At 38.8% G+C, this 17282-nt stretch overlaps 1 protein-coding gene across 8 annotated transcripts in view; it reads left to right on the top strand.

Annotated features, from left to right (window-relative positions):
* The window catches only part of PCDH15 (protocadherin related 15), a 443438-nt gene that overhangs the window by 129755 nt on the left and 296401 nt on the right, over window positions 1–17282 (top strand). Inside the window, exon 1 of one of the 8 annotated variants that reach the window (XM_056352008.1) lies at window positions 6539–6557. The exons of the other annotated variants lie outside the window; for them this stretch is intronic. The gene's annotated coding sequence lies outside the window, so the exon portion shown is untranslated. Of the gene's footprint in view, window positions 1–6538; window positions 6558–17282 lie in introns of those variants that run through there. 8 annotated transcript variants of the gene reach the window in all.

The raw sequence follows: 17282 nt of genomic DNA, 5'->3' as shown, positions 1-17282 counted from the left end.
GTTATGTCCTTGGTCACACAACTGCAGACTGCATCAGTGCTTGTGGACAATGTCCTGTTTCCAGCAGTGATTGCAGGCAAATGCTGAAGGAAAAATGGGCATGACATGAGCCGATATGGTATTTGCCCTGCGTATGCTCAAAGTCTGCAACTGTTTTCATCTGAAAAGGAAAGAGCTACCCAAGGGTCTCTGCATCATCTTGGTGGTGGCCAGACCCTTCCTAGTCAGGATACTCTGCATTTCAAAGCATTTCCAGATCTAGACCTGTGTGTTTACATGCAGCTAATGTGGTGATTTCCTCCTGGTTGCATTTTGAGACCTCTCGTCTAACTAATTCTTAAATCCATTTAACTTTCATTCGGTTTATTTTCAGTTTCCTAATCAGTTTATGTGACATGAAGCCACAGAAATTTAAACTTGATAAGTTGCACTTCCTTTGCTGTCCAGGCTTGTAATTAAAAAAAAAAAAAAATCATACAAAATTGATTATTGGTATTTTCTGTAAGTCCATGTTAATAGACATAATTATACTAGGCGTGCATTGAGTCTCATATGTGAGCTTGCATTCTTTTTCCTGTGATCAATATTTAGTTACTATGTATATTTAAATATATTTGCTATGTATATTTAAACTGGGTTTAAAGAGTGACACATTTGCTTTCCCAGTGTTTCGGAACTATTGCTAAGTGATGTGATCACTCAGCTGGCTCTTCCAAAACACCTCCAAATTTGCACGCCGGGACCAGAGACACAAAAATGTCAACACTTATTTGACGCTGTCCTCTGTTACAATGGAAATAATAAGTGTTTTGTCAGTATCTTGCGGCTAGTCACTTTTTTCTGCAAAAAAATAGATGCCAGTTTAATAAGTGCTTCTGAATTTTCTGTCCTGTGGACAGAAATGTTAAGCAACACCAGGATTCAGACTTTTTGCATTCTGTGAAACATAACAAAGCAAGATCTCAAAGCGGCTTTCAGGGGCTTAACCTGGGCAGTTTCAGGTTTCTTCTGGGGTCTTTTGTCTCTCTTGGTGGTGTTGTGAAGCTTCTCTCTGTCTTGCATTAGTTTCTTCATCTCCGTTAGTATTCAGTGGCTTCCGTTTTCTGGAATGTTTTTCTTTAGTATCCAGTGTTTTCCATTTTCTGGAATGTTTTTCTTTGCTTTGCCTGATCAAGTTGGTTTTGGTTTTTCTAGCTGATTGCTACACCGACGGTATTAGAGCATGTAACCCTTGAGGGTTACATGCCTGTGTAACCTCTTCGAGTGGAAAATACATCTTACTGTTTTGATAAGACGTGCCTGTTAATCTGCTACTGATTACAGGTACCCAAGGGAAGACTGCTCTCACTTTGCTACCAGAAGTCGTTAAGGCTTGCTGATGGGGTATGTTGGCACAAGTTCACAAGACTAACTTAACAGATCAAATGTGTTTTCCTTCAGCAGCAAAAGCATGGTCGTATGTTGAAGCCCACATATTGCCAAAAAGGGACAAGTTTCTTCAAATTTCCAGTCACTTCCTTACTGGGCAGTAGCTGAGATGTATGATCAGTGACTTCAGCCAGAGCAGATACTTCCCCACATTACTACATTTCTATTAAGGTGAAGTAAATTTTAAGGTTAAGGACATTTAGATGTTTGGCATTATAATTTTGTGACAGTCAATGTAAACTGTCTTATACTCATCTATCTTTTCAAGTAACTTAGATATGCTCTTATGACACATTTTTTGTGAACAGCATTATGACGTAGGATAGAAGAACCTTAGCAGCAGTTTGACAAATGGTTTAGAGGTGCACTGTCCTCTCAAGTGGGGTGAAAACACAAGTCTTAATACCAAAGGGATGCAAAGCCATAGAAAACAAAGGTAGATAACAGAGTGTAAAAGCCCTCTCCTCTTTCTGGTCATCCCTTATCAGTGAAAGATATAGATGAATTAGAAATTACTAATGGAGATTTTTAGAAGTGTGGGAAAAAATCAGTGGCAACATATATTAAAAATCTTCAAATTTTTGAAGTACAGAGAGAAGATGACATGCCAAAAGTATGGGAAAGTTAAATAAATAGATGTTGTGGCATGGACACCACCCTCTATGAATGAGGTCTCTCCACTGATTGCAGAAGCAGCCTAGGGCAGCCTACTCCTGTGCAGATACCCAGTGTGTTGCTGCCCAAATAAAGTGAGATGCATTTCCTCTTTTTTTAAACTGTGGATGTAACTGTGAAAGGGGTAGTTAAGGCTACTCAGTAGAATGAAAACGTAGCTGTGATTGTCATTGTTCCCCTGTGGTGAGGCCTTGCTTCATCTCACTAACCAACATAAACTACTAATTGCAACTAGTAATCTACAGTGGTGATACAGTTGATGGGAAGAAGAGAGAACCAAACAGCCAAAGTGTCTGATGCCAGGGGCTGTCTGCCAGGGTGTCCTGTCTCCAAGAATGTGTGAACCTAGTTCTGCCCAGAGGAAGCAGGTAGAACAGTCCGCTGCTGTGCGATGGGTAGAAATACGGTGTCACAGAAGAAGGGCAGTTGAAGAGTACATAATGGCAAAATATTTGAGGTGTGTTTTTTTCTGTTTCCTAATAATTTCTACTGTTTCATTTTTTTCTCTTGACTCCTGTAAATGCTGGACTGGTGATTTCATAGAATCTGACTGCAATTCCAGTGTCTGATGCTTGAGTGGAAATGGCTTGCTTGGAGCCCAGTGTATTTGTATTAAGTTGGAGTTCCCTGCCTCAGTATGTTTGTATTTGTGTGTGCTGACTATACACCCTGCAGAAGACTCTTCTCCCTTTTATTTTGTTACTTTGGAAGTAATATTCCTCTTTGGTACTACATCATTCAGTGACAGAGATTTAGGTTTTTTTGAAGGTGGTGGTATTTTCACCTCACCAAGGAGAGGAGTCTTCCAAATGCCTCTTCTGCTGCTTTAATGTCTTTGTGGTCCTGATGTTAATCAACCTCTTTAGAAATTTTCCATACAGTTTATTTCCAGCATAGGTGGATTTCCAGCTGTGCTAAAACTTGTTGGGAAACAGCAAAGTGAACCCTGGTGGTTGCTGGATCACGTTTCTGCTGGAGCCGACCTGGCTCTGGTAGCAGCATGGGGCAGTGCTCCTTTCCAAGCATTTGTAGTGTAGATGTTGACTCATCCCATTATTGAATCTTGTGCCTTTCTCAAAGCCTCAACAGGTCATTTCTGCTGCTTTGAGCAAATGATGTGCTCTTCCTTTCACAGCATAGCTATGCTGAGGTTTGAGGGTGTATTTTCTGTGGGTCTTTAAGGGAGAACTCCCCAGTTATCAGGGAAGGGATGAGCACACTTGGTGTTTGGGTGTACATGGGGGCAAGGTGTACTGAAGTATACTGGTTAATAGCAAAAGACTGGTCCATCTCTTGTGATGTTAATTTCCAACTGGAGACAAGTAAAAACTCCTGATTTGGGATAACAAGCTCTTGATTGTGGTCTCACATACTGGCTGAATGAGCAACAATTAAATAGTTGGAATAGAAAGAAAGAGAAATTTGTAAGCAGTATGGGGGTACCAATACTGATAACGGGAAAAAAAGAGTATGTAGCAATATTGATGTTAAATGAAAATAATAATAATAATGGGGGAAACAAACAGGAAGGAGAATTTTTTTTTATATGTGAAGCAAAGGCATGAATGCAAAATAGAACATTTTCCAACTTAATTCAAGAGCTGTATTTTGAAATTCGGACTTGACAGGTCATTACCACGGAGACATAGCAAGCTGTTAGCATACCAGTGTTTAAATTCCTGCTGTGCTAAGTGGATCTTTTTGCCTTGTTTGAAAAACTCCTCTTCCTCTTTGATTTGTATGTACTTGAGGGCCAAGAGACCTTTGGTATTATCTCATGCTTGTAAGAACAAAGTTAATTTCCAGCTGTTTGTACTATAATTCACTTTCTCCATGCTAATCTATATCAATCAAATTTACTAACTTCCTTTATCAGAAATATTTATGCCTACTCAGAACACATCTAGTTAAAATTGATTGCATCTTAATTGGATCCAGTATGAAATATTTTTTTCCTGGTATGGGAGTGTTAAAATGGAGACTGTTAAAAACAGAAAAGATAGAGAATGTTCTCTGTAGCGGTGTTTAAATATCATTTAAAGTTACAGTTGTGAGAATAACAACTTTTGAGCTGCTCTCTGTACTGCTTTAGGGCAGTGACCAAGCCTCTTCCCTAAGTGCTAGTACTTAGCCAGAAGTATTATAGGATTGCAAGGTGAAAGGGCATCCGGAGCTCAGTCCTCATGCAGTGTGGAAGAATGCCTGCCATTTAATGTTGTTCTAAAAGCTGGCTCCATTTCATGATTAGTTTTTGATTTACAAGCTTCTTTGCTAACCCCCTGTTGTTAGAGAAAATGGAGTGGGCTGGCTGCAGTGCAGAGGATTTAGGTTCAAGTCTGAGTGTGCTACCCTTGTGTGACCTATCCATCATTACTGGCAAAGTGAGTACTGGGAATTACTTTGAAGCCATGATGCATTGTCCAAGATTTGTCTGGTAAATATTCTTCCAGCAAATTGAGAGGTGTGTTATTATTGTTGGGTGCAGAGCACAATGGAATGAGCCATTACCTGCATGATCATCAGTATCGCTGTCAAAATGAACTCTCAAAAAATTAGTGAGCAAGAGCCACATTGCCAACGTATATTCAGTGATAATACTTGGATTTTGTGGCATAGTAAAAGATAGTGGAATTAGAAAAGGAAGGAAAAGCTGTGTAATAGTCATTTATGCACCCTGTCTGAGCTCCTTGATCCAAATCCTACCCCAATAAAAGGGGATGAGGGGCCTGAAACAGCAGAAAGAGCTCTAGGCTCTGTATCTCTCTGCCCTAGTGGAAGAAGTCTTAAAAAGAGGTGATAAAATTGAGCAGGCTGGTAGTCATGAATTTCAGATACATTAAGGTTCCAGACAGTAGGGTAAAACTGCCTTTCTTTCTCAGCCATGTAAAATTGCCATATAAATTGGGCAGCATGTATTACACAGTGAGTTGACACTACATGAAAACTTAAACGTAGTATGTTTTCATTTAAGTGTATTTTCACAAATTAAACAATGTAAGTAATCAGGAGGTAAATAATGTGCTTAGCAGTTCCTCCAGATTTTTGTGGAGTGTTATGGCTCCTTTTAATAGGTGCTGTTTTAGGGTGGATTTCATTTAAGCCAAAATGCCATTTAAAGTTAGAAGTCTGTAGGGAACTTGAGGAATGAATGATTTTGACAACTGAGTAGTTGAGAGAATTCATCTTCTGTGGAGGAAAATCATTGAGACTCAGCTTTCTTATACATGTATAGGGTAGAATTTGATTAATTTCAGGTAGAAACAAAATGAAGAAGTGCCTTGGGAAGTAAGATTCTATTCCAATTAGACCAGCTGAGCAATCAGACCAAGACCAAATATGCAGATTTTTGTAGTAATGCTTGAAGTCTTAAAAACTTTAGCAGCATACTGAAATTTGTGTGCTTCGGACAGCTGAAATTACTGTTGTAACAGATGCATCAGAAACTAGTTGGAAGGTAGAGAGCTGATGGGATTCCTGCATCAGGAGAAAATGAGATGAGAGTAACATGGTGGGTTGTTTGATGTGAAGCCCTGAAGAAAGCACAGATTTGTAAAAAAGGGAAAGTAATGCAACAAATACGCTAGTATCTCCATAGGCTGCAGTTTCATGCCTGGAAAGGAAAAGTTGAATATTTGTGCCCTACCTGACACCTGGGCAACCTGGAAGGCCGAGAAGACAAAAGATGCAGTAAGTGGGGGCGGGCTGTGGCTGACCCATATAGAGCTGGTAAATGGTAGTGCAGCACAGTGTATCTGGTGCGCTGGGCACTGTAGGAACCTGTGTCCTGCAGTAGTGAGATGGAGAAGCCATCCCCGTGGCTTCCTGAGCAAGGCATGGTGCCTGATTCAGGTGGTAACTGCCAATATGTTGCGTTTTAATAGTGACTTTAATGAACTCTTTGATGGTATCTTTATAGAAGCAAATAGTCATTTAGGTCTGTAAGGTAATAAATAGTAGGAAAAATGCTAACTGTTTCTCCTAGCAGGAGAACTTGGAGTTATTGTGTGCAATTTCTAGGTTGCATGATTACACAAGGAAAATGTTCCAGTAGTGCCTCATCAAACCATGACACCCACTGCCACAAAGTAGTCAAAATGTGAGTGAGCTCAAAAAAGGAATCTGAATCATGGAAAAATGTATATCCAGGCCTTTTTAAGGTCTCTGTAACATGATGGTCCAGCTACATTTGCTGGCTCTGGATTTTTCAGAACCGGTGATTATGGAAACCTTGAAACTACAGCAGAATGTTTCCCTCTGCACCTAGTAAACAAGACAGATATTCTGATACTCTCCTAATATTCAGTTGCCATTGAAGAAAGGCTGTTGGGACAGATACCTTTGAACTGGCTGTAGCCTGATGGCGCAGTGGAGCCTCAGGAGCTGGTGGGGTATGCATGTCTGACTTTGCCTTGGGCTGGCTACGGGACCTTGCTGTAAAGAAAGGAAACTCTGAGGTAAGAAGAAGCTGTCTACTCAGTTCTGTTGAATGGAGCAACAAAAAATCTGCAGTCTGCTTAGAAAGAGTTGAAGAAGGAAGAAAGCAGGAAGAAATAGAGGGCAAACTCTGGTCAGCTGGGGGGGAGGGTGTGGGGGTGGAGTTTGATACTGCTGGGATGGAATTTTTTTATATTTTCAAGAGGGAACATAAATGCAATGCAAACTCTCAGAAGATGAAAATGTACTGAAATAAAACTGTAAATAGGAGCAGTTGTAGTGCATCAAAGTATGTGTGGTAAATTTCTGCTGGAAATGAATGGATATGTCAAAGAAAGTTACTGGCAATAGCAAGATAAAGCCAAATAATTATAGCTGCCATAGGCAGGACTCCAGATTACTCCAAAAAAAAATGCATCAATCTAGTATAGTTGTGCCCGAGAAACACCTGCTAGTCACTTTTTTACACTATGGTAAAATTCATGCTTTTAGCAAACTTACTTTTTCCATAATACTGTGTGATGAAAATTAACTGTTTGTTGAATAAAAACAACCACCCTTCTGTCTTAATGGAAAATGTGATTGACTGCTGCAGCTGGGCACTTTTAATTTAAGCTCTGAAAAGACAATGGCCTGTTAGTTGCTTGTTAAATGTATATACAGTATATTTTAACTTCACAAAGTGAAGTTAGCTTAACTGCTCTGTGAAATAATGTGATTTATGGGAAGTTTTCACATTCTTTACTGTCTAGAAGTTTTACAATGGATAAAATAACTCCATTTATTTGGCATTGGTGTATTCCCTAATATGACAGAAAAGGTACACCTTATAGCTTCTTATTTCCAGGCATTTACACACAGCAAGCTCTGGCCACATTGTTCTAGTACTTTACAAGTCCTGAGGTAATTCCTATGAGTATATATTTTGCCTTTTACGAGAGGAATACTTGTGCGCTGTGCACTTGAATAAAAATGCAGTTGTGGAAGTAGTGCATTGCTGCATAGCTGTAAATATGATTTTTTTACTCCTTACTATTATCAAGTTTAAGCTTCAATTCATAATAAATACTTTAAAGGTATCTAAGCAAAGACTGACTCCTCGGAGATAGCTTGAATTTAAAAAGTCTGATGTGAGTGGGTTAGTGAATGAACTCTAGTCTGTAAGTAGAGGCAGTAGGCCTGCCTGGCCATGGAGCCCTTGCTCTGTGCCCACATACAAATGTGCAAAGGCCTGGCGTGCAGCAGCATGGGCCAACTGATGGTCCATACAAAAGGGTTATCATCTTCTAATGTGCTTTCTGATTTTGAAACATTAGCTGTTCCTGTTTGTTTCTCTGAATATAAAAGGATGTTGTCCATGTTCGCTTTCATAACTTCTCTTTGAGGTAGGTATCTGATAGAGGAGAAAGATGCTGCTGAGCCTTTGTGTTTGTGAAGAATGGGGAAGGACAGAGAAAGATACATGCAGTGTCTTTGTTTTCATGTTTGAAAAGAAAAGGTTTGGGTTGGGTTTTTTTTCTGTATCACAGGACAAAGGGGGAAGTTTTAGGTAAATATACTTGGGGACAGGGAGAATAGGCTGCAGAAAAAAAAAGGAGAACCATATGCTTTGAGGAAACGCTGTAAAAAAAGCAGTAGTAAAGGACATCAAGTAAGTTTATCCTCTTGGAACTATTCGTTACAAAAAAAATGTTGTTGAAAGCCTGGCCAGACCTATAGAAGGCAAGATTTTTATCTGGATGTTTGTGGAAGCAGTTCACAATGAGCAAGGGGCATCTGGCAAGCTGGACAGAAAGGCACGAGTGAGGAAGATACTTGGGGTGTTTTTCTTAATGAAAAAGTCTCAGTTAGGAAGGAGCAGCTGGCTGGTATACTGCTCATCTACAAACTTAAGATGACAGTTGCTGTGGTTTGTAATATTGACTTCAAAAGCTGTGGTACATCTCGGTTGTGTTCAGGTAATTCCCACAGAAAGATTACTTCATCCTTTGTAACAGGGGCATGGGATAACCACAACTGTATGCCAGCCTGCTGCTGCCAAAGGACTTAATGGGAAAAAAAGCATCTTTGTACGTTTACTGCTGCATTTTTGGTTTACCTCAGTTAAAATGACTCAAAAGAAAGCCATCTGCAGAGAAAGCAGACTTCATTTGTTCAATTGCTGGTGGGATTACTTGCTTTGAGTCGGACTGAGTCTTTGCTGAAAAAGCTGCTCTCTGCAATTGTGGGTTTTTTTGCTTTCCCTACAGCTGAGCATGGAGCCAAATCTCTAATTTATATTGTGGAGCGTTTTAGTGGGTACTACAGCAATTGCTGATATGGGGAATTCTTTCACGCATGGATTGTCTGTATCTGATTTAGTAGCTTCAGTTAAACAGGCCAGTTAGCTCCATAGCAGATAGAACAGAAGATTTCAAAGTAGGCAGAAACTTTGAACAACAATTTTCAACAATTATTCTTGTTGGAGATTAAGTATTTTTACCTGAGCAGAAGACCCAGAGCTGCATTAAGCATTTGAGAGGAAAGTTTCGCTGGAGAGTCTGTGGCAGGTAGTAACAAAGATCACTCTGCAAGCTCTGCTATCACAGACATAATGAGATTAAGAGTGACAGGGAGAGTTACATGATTTTCCTGTGAATAAGATTTTCTTTGTATGCATAGGTAGAATTTGACAACTCTTTTGTCAAAAAACCCCAAAACCAACCAAACCCAACGGAACTTATCATATAGTATTGAAAGAATTTTCCAAATTTTCAATTGAAAGTGATGTGAATTCTGAAACTAACTTGTTTCTTTTGCCCTTGCACTGAAGAAAAGAAAAACAAAGAAACCAGAAAGCAAAGCGAACTTTCAACAGCCATAATGAAATTTTCTTATTTTGAGATTCAAAAGCAAACTCCCCTCCTTTCCCTCCCACCTGAAACATACTGGTTTTAGACTGACCAGAATTACATGGAGACTGGTTTGTTTTTTTTTTTTGTATGGCTGCCACTACATTATAAACAAAACCAGTCAAACACAACCCAGACAAAACAAACAAACTCCACAGTTTTAATTCTGCCTATATAGTTCAACACTAAAACTGTTGATGCTGGTGAATTGTTTGTTGCCTCTGCCACATGGCAGTGACTGGGAAACACCCCTTTACAGTCAGTAAAGCCACCTGATGACAGTATGAATGGAGCTATTTCTTGACTTGAAGAATGACGTGGTATATGTGCTTTTGGTTAATCTGCATGTCAGCTAGTTTAGAATTTTAATCAATTTGTTGTGCATCTGTGTGGAGGTTAAAAACTGACTTTTCCGTATAAACAAGAAACAAGGCTTTGTTTTGTCTATTCTAGACAACAACAATTGATGACTTTGGATCTAGGTAACAGCGGGAAAAGTGTCTCATCAACATTTCTCACTTTTCATGTTCTCTTAATGATTGCAAAAAACAAATTGCCGCTTAAAGATATCATCTTGCACCAAACCCGGTAGAATTCCCCCAGACAGCAGACTTGGCTGCTCCAACAGGCTTCAGAGTGCTGCCACCACCAAATCTCCCTCTTTACTGTATTTTTCTTTTCATTCTTTCAAATAAATGGTCTGGGAGTCATTTGAGTGGGTCTGTTTCAGCCTCAATTGCATGTGTGGAGTTGTTGTGGTGTATGCCCCCATGAGGTAACATCATACCAGAGAGTCTGTTCATTATCTAAATTAACATATTCAGGCATCCTCCTTCCTTCAGTTTAGCAGAGTTCTCACATAATGTGATTATCAATAATAAACTGTGTTATTATTTCCTCCATACGCCATTCAGTCACATAAATTTAGGTCACATAAATTTATTTGCGTAAATGTTGATTATTCTCATCTCATTACTGAATGTGCTTTTCAAGTTGGTTCTAAGTTGAACAAGTCATTTCAGCTTTGCAGAACTTATCAAGAGCTTTTCTGTGAGACTTCTGACTGTGGGATCAATTTTCTGCCCAAATCCCCCAACGCCTATTAGGTAAATAGCTTTTCATGGTGCATTACAAGTACTACTCAACTACCCAGATGTTATCATTATTCAATATTAATTTGATTATTTTTTTAAGTGTTGTGTCCAGTGCACTGAAAAGTCTACTTTGGTGTTTTTGGTAATCGTTTCCACATCCCAACACCCTCTTTTCTGAAAATCAAGTCAACTGTATTGTTCTAATGATGTATTTTTACATTTAAAACTACTAAAATGTTTGGGAGTCAAGATGTTGATTTATCTTACATGGAATAATTTTTTTTCCTAGCCCAATTTGGAGTATGACAGGTTTCTGTCACTAGCAGCAGGGCTTATGCATTTTAAACTGAAGTAATTTTTTTATTTGCCGCTACTACTGTTCAGTTGTTCACTTGTGATCTGAACTGGAAATGTTGTCATTAAGTCTTTGCTAATAAAGGCAAACAGCTGAATTATTTGAGGGGGAGTTAAATGCTGTTTGAATATAGTGGTTTGGCTTCATTTACACTTCCATTAAAACAGTATTCTGCATTAAATTTGCATTAAAAGTGCAGAGGTCAGTAGCTAAGTGTGGGCTGTGAATGCTGTAATTAATCAGAATTGCCAGTGATGTGAGAAGATGAGGTGGAGCACAGCAGAGCATGATCAGTACTTTTCAGTACTGGGTACAAGAGGTCCGTGGTTGGCAGCCATGGTGGGAGCCCGTGAAGAGGCCAGGAGCAATCAGGGACCTGTGGGATACCTGTGAATCCCAGCCAGGGACTTGCATTTCTGGCAAATCAGTGGTGGTCTCTGCAGAGGTTCCCTCCTTCTTGCACTCTCTCAAATCTAACGTGTTTAATCCCCCAAATCCCAGGGATTTGCCCATAACCAGGAATGGTGAAGATGATAGTTTAAAATTAAGGCAAGGGAGTTCTGTATCTATGTGAGTGAATGTAAAGAAAGAAATTCTAAGTACTGGCATTAGGGTGAACAGCAGCAAAGCTAGGAGTGACACAACCTAATAGTCTTTGTACCTTTAGCATAGAGATAGGAGAGCAAAACTATCAGCCTAAGAAGATTTTTTTCTTCATATCTCCTTTTGCTAAATGCGTGTGTTTAGAGGAAGTGATTTATTCTCCAAGTTTTCTCCAAACTGCTGCCAGATCTCAATACTGCAGCTGATGCAGCAGTAAATGGGTTGTCCAGCCTGACTGATCCTGTAGGAAAGCAGCCCCTTCCAGTCTCCATACGTGCAGACTGTCTCTGTGGCTGTCTCTGTGGTGCCCAGACTGGAAGCTAAACTCAAACAGCTTTCGAAGATGCCTAAAGAGAAATGTGCATGGCAAGTAAAGACTGTAGAGAACCACACACCAAAGAAGAAAAATGGTAGAACTGGTTGTACTAGTCAGATTTTACTCTGTGTTTTGGACCACTGAGTAGAAATACTTCTGGGGTTAAAGCAAGGTTTCAAAATTTAGTTTGTTTCCAAAGCTAAACAAGAAGAGTTGGAACAAAGTTAACACTTCACATTTAGTGTAGTTCATGCCTAATCCCTGAGGTCAGTTCTTAATTTCCTGTAATGGAGTGGTATTTTTTTCTATAGGCATATTCATGTGAACAAAATACCAGTTAGTTTTTAAGCCTCTCTATTTTATTGCAAGAATGTACTGGAAATGACAATAGTCTTTATATTAAAAAAAGAAAAAAAAAACCCTAAAGTTTGAATGCCCATGAAGATTTACTTCTAACAACATTTATTTGGCTATGTAATCAGCTATTACCGTACTTCTCAAATGACACTGGTTTTCCCTTGGGATGCTCTGACCTCTTCAAGGATAGTCTTATGCAAACTGAGAAAAAATTAAACAGAGTATCTTTTGTAACAACATGTCAAAATGGAAACCAGCACTGAATATTCAATGCCAGCTGCTCAGGGGTAGGCAAATACATTTAGATGACATGGTAATGATGCTGCAGGAAAGAAAAATTGGAGGGAAGGGGGCAGCTTGTAAGAATAAAATTTATGGCTGAGTATATTGTTATCTTTTCCTCTCAGAAAAAAAAAATATGCTTCATTTTATAAATTATTTCTATTTGTAGATGCTTATTTTATGTGTTTGGGAGGCAAGGAGGAGGGGAAGTAGTACAGTTTATTCCAAGATAGTTTAATACACTGTACAACAGTATAGTTTATTGAGAGAAAGGATTATAGATTTATGATACTATTACTGTAGTAAATGTCATCAACACAGTGCTCGATCAGCGTATCATTTCTAACTGGGAAACTGGGGTTTTTTTGGGCAGATTGCCGAGGCTTCCTGCACTTCTCAGGGCTGGGCTTATGCTAGCTACTGTTGGGACTTCACTGCCCCAGGCTCAGCTGTGGTCTTCCAGTGCCTTGTAAAAACTCATCTGGTGCCCCAAAAGGATAAATGTTTTCTTTGCAGTTCAAGGGAAGGAATTTGTGCATTGGCTCAAGATATACACTCCCTGAATGCCTGATGCATGTTTCTCTGGGAGTTGTGTGTGGGTGTCAAACAGAGCAAGCCGGTGCCACTGCAAATGCTGTTGTTTGACCTTATTTCTCATTTTAGTTTGTTTGGAGTCAGACTAGAATATCTCAAAAGATGTAATTTGCAAGTAGCTGTAAGAAATTATTCTGATAAGAAAGGACAGCAGAGAGAAGTACTTTTTAAAATTGTATTGGGTAAGTATTCATAACTTGTTGACTCCAGTATTTAGAAAAATTTCTAGATTTTAGTTTATGTCAAAGCTAGTAGATAGGTGCTTGGTTTAAAAAATGAATTTTGGAAAGCAAAATATAGTCATAATGGTGCTTTATCAGGTATCTCATTGCTCCAAACATCTCTGTAAGTTTGTTTCTGGTTAGCAGTTTATGAGGGGATTAAGCTACAAATGTGAAATAAAACAGGCCAGCCTACAGTTGCCCTTTGCCGTTCACTCCTGTGAATGCTATCTTGTAGCTCTGTAGCTCCTGCTCCTTGTGGGGTTACCTTGTTACCGTGTTGTGGTTTGGATGAAATTGCTCTAAAAGTTTCAGGATTATCAAATCTAAATGGCCTATAAAGATTGTTTTATATTACTGACGTGTGGAATTAATCTCTGTAACTCAGGATAGGTTATAAAGCATGTATGTTCAATTTATCGGCGGGCATCAGGGTGGATAATTCCAAAAGCACCTGCTGCCCCGGCTTCTTCGTGCACATGTGATTTAAAGCATACATTCATACATATTCAATAGATGCCCGAGAATAGGTTGAGTTAGGATAATTAGTCTATCGAGAAGTCATTAACATAAGTTTCCTCCCATTTGTGCTTGCACACTGTCTCCTGGTGGTGGTGTGGGGGTCGTTGTCTCGAGTTTCTTCAAAACGAAAAAAACAGGACAGATCACATACCAGTGTCTCCTTATCAACACATGAGCATCCCGGGTCCATCTTATCAGTACAGAGGGCCCCAGGACTGGGCCTAATTTGCAAAGTCATACTGTGAAGCCCCTCTTTGTACATACAATGAGAGTTTTAATTATTCTAAGATTTCTATATCCTATTAATCTAGTTATTTCTAAGCTTTCTATTATTACGGTATGAATTGTCTGCCTCAGTATGTTTCTATCTTCATGAAACGGATTTACTTTTAAACATAAAAAAACAACCAAAGCCAAAAAATCACCAGGTAACTGAGGTAAACAGTGTCATCCTTTGAATATAGGAACATTCATTTGGAGTAACACCTTTGGCCCCAGTGCACTGTTTTTCCAGAAATCTTTGCAGCAACAATTGATCTGTTATTTCTGGGTTTACGTAAGTAATGGACAGCTGTGGTTGTTGAAGGTCTTGGTAACTTACAGGAAAATGTAGTAGCAAAAAAAGTCTTCGGGCATTGAGTGACTTGTTCAAACAAGTGAGTAACAGAGATGTTTTAACAGATGTAACGAAAGAAGGGAACTTTCTGCTGACCCTGTTACATATTTAGGTAGTAAGCTGTATATTTTTTCCTATAAGTTCATGGAGTTCTGAATCAAAATAGTCCTTAAAAATATCTCTCAGGACCTACATACTATAGACTATTAAATTAACATTAACCTCTGTATTGCAGGGGTAATGTTATAGTAAATAATAATTCTATATCTGAAAAAATACTTTAAGGGATTGTACCTATTTAGTGCATTGCATTTCATAGCAGTACATTTATTACATTGCACTTACATTTGGTTAACCTTATGATTAATTTCAGTGTTTAGTCTCTTTCTCTTATTTGATTCCTTAACAGTATGCTTTTAACATTTGGATGTGGTTCTCATATTGTTCTCTAACTCTACCTTTCATAACTGATACTTCCACCTACTAGCAATGTTCCTCATACGGAGGGATCAGGTAAGCTCTTGTTCTTTCCTGTAGTCAGACTGATTCACATCTTTCAATGCATTCTTGTGTAGTATTACTTATGCACGAACATTATCTTTTTTCTTTACTGAATACTTTTCCGTTTATCAGTTTCTTAACCAGCAGATATGAGAACTGCAGTCACTTTTGCAGTTTTGCACTTTTGCAGAGGCTAAGCAGTGCTGTGCAGAGTTAAACTGACATTCCTGTTTCTTTCTGTCTTCACTCTTGATAATGTGTCTAAGGATAGCACAGTTTTGATTCAGTGTTTGAGAGGGCAAGCAGAGTAGCTTGTCCACAGTGATTTCTGAATATTTTTCAGAACCAATGCACTTCAAGGAGTGTCTTATTTTGTAACTATGGACTACATCTCCTGTTTTTTAGGTACTTTCCATTTGTATCAAGCAGCCTTTGAATGCTTTGGGCCTGCTTCCTGTGAAAAATGTGAAAGCTTAAGATTTGGACTAAGAATTCCACACGGTAGTTTGTAGCTGCTTAGAGAAGTTATTCTTAAAAACACCTCTTCAATTTATTCAAAGTTATTCATCACATGTGAGAAAGCAATAAAACGTTATAGAGTATGTGTGTGGCTTAATGGGCTGGGTATTTAATAGGATCAGATGTTTTACATTTGTAGATGAACCGGGTTACATTTTTAAATAAGAAATATTTTTTGTAAGGAAGTGGATTTAATACCATGTTAGCTGTTTTCTTTGTGAAAGGTTATTAATCATGTTGCTTTAAAATGTTACAATGTCAAATGGAATTCAAAATAATACCTAAAATTTCTGACCAGACTGCTAAGTTCACTTTCCTGTTTATAACTTTTGCTTGAGTTAGCTTTGAACAACTGGAAGAAATCTATTTCGCTTGGCCTCTTTAAACAGACAGAACCACGTATGCATTATTGTTCCACATTGGGAGCAGAATGGAAACTGAATACTTGTAGGACAGTGACTCTTCTGCCCCAATGAAAAGGTAAAATGGTGATTAACTAGGCAGAGCTGTCCAAACTAAAATTCAACTGTTAGCAAGCATTAATGTTTCTGAAATTGCGCTCTTCACTTCTTTGAGATTGAAATTCAAAATGCCAGAAAAAGCAACTTTGTCATTGTCATGCATAAGATATCAGCAATTATGAAAGGGTTTGACTAAAACACTTCATGATAAAGTGCAATTGCAATTACAGGTAAAATATGTGGACAAGCAGGGGACTGATTCTGCAGTCCCTGTGCAGCACAACTGTACTTCCCTCTTAAAAGAATTGATTTTGGAGCAGTTTCTTCACTAGTTAGTGAATTGCTGGATTTATTTGGACAGCAAAAGTGCTTCTCATAGAAGATGTGTGAGACAGACCCGTCCTATTCTGTCTGCTTACCAGCTCTGCCTCTCCCTTGGGCTGGAGATCTCTATACTAACGCAGTTACAGCTGGATCCAGGTCTGAGTATAAAGTCAAGCCTAAACTTCATTTAAAACTTTAAACTTTCTCCCATGTTGCTTCAAGCCTTCCCTTTAAAAGCTGGAGAAAATGGGGGGGAGAATTAGGTAGATAACAATAACAGCATGTGATGCTGGGTATTGGCTTTGGTCATCAGTGACTGAGTGATGAGACCTGGAAGCAATTTGAGTGATGAAGCCAAAGTTTTAATTAGTTGTTTACACTTGGAGTGTTAATTAGTTTTGAGCCTTTGTGAGCCCATCTATACTGGTAATTTAAGCAATGTGAGGGCCTTTTCTGTGGTCCTGAAGCCAACTGCCATGGTCTGACCATGTCTATACCATTACATTCCCTTGGCCTTCAACACTGCAGTACCTGCATCCAGGCCTTGGGTAGTGGTGCTTCCCAAACTGTGCCTGGCCTTCCCAGTTGGGGAAGGACTAGTTAGCCGGGGCCAGAGATGTCTTGGAGACCATAATAACCATTTACCAGCACTGATTATTGGTCTTCAGTGCTCAGGTCTGTGCTATGGCACTATTTAATATAGTAAAAAAGACATATGCTTATGTGGGAAGGTTGGAAAGTGGGTCAGTTCTTACTGCCTTTCCTATCCCTTGCTCTAGTGTCAGAGTGACTTGCTTTTCAGTAATTTGCTTGGCAAATAAACATTGCTGCTGATTCATTAGCATTTGAGATAGTTATTTTCATCCTTATTGGATATCAATCCTTTACAAAGCAAGTTGACATCTATTTTGGTCTTTTCTATGCAAACAAAAAGCTTGTACAACAAAATAAAAGAGATGCAAATGATCTGTTGCTAAACTTGACAGGTTTTTTGATTTAGTATTGTTAGGCTCTATGTTTCTATTTTCAATTAGCTTTGAAATCTATTTACATACTCTGCTGTTTAGTATTTCTGTCAAAAGAAAGGAA

The sequence above is a fragment of the Falco biarmicus genome, chromosome 9 (genome assembly GCF_023638135.1).
Source record: "Falco biarmicus isolate bFalBia1 chromosome 9, bFalBia1.pri, whole genome shotgun sequence".
NCBI classification, from domain to species: Eukaryota; Metazoa; Chordata; class Aves; order Falconiformes; family Falconidae; genus Falco; species Falco biarmicus.
The sequence above is the reverse complement of the archived record's forward strand: the minus strand, read 5'-3'. Positions and strand labels throughout refer to the sequence as shown.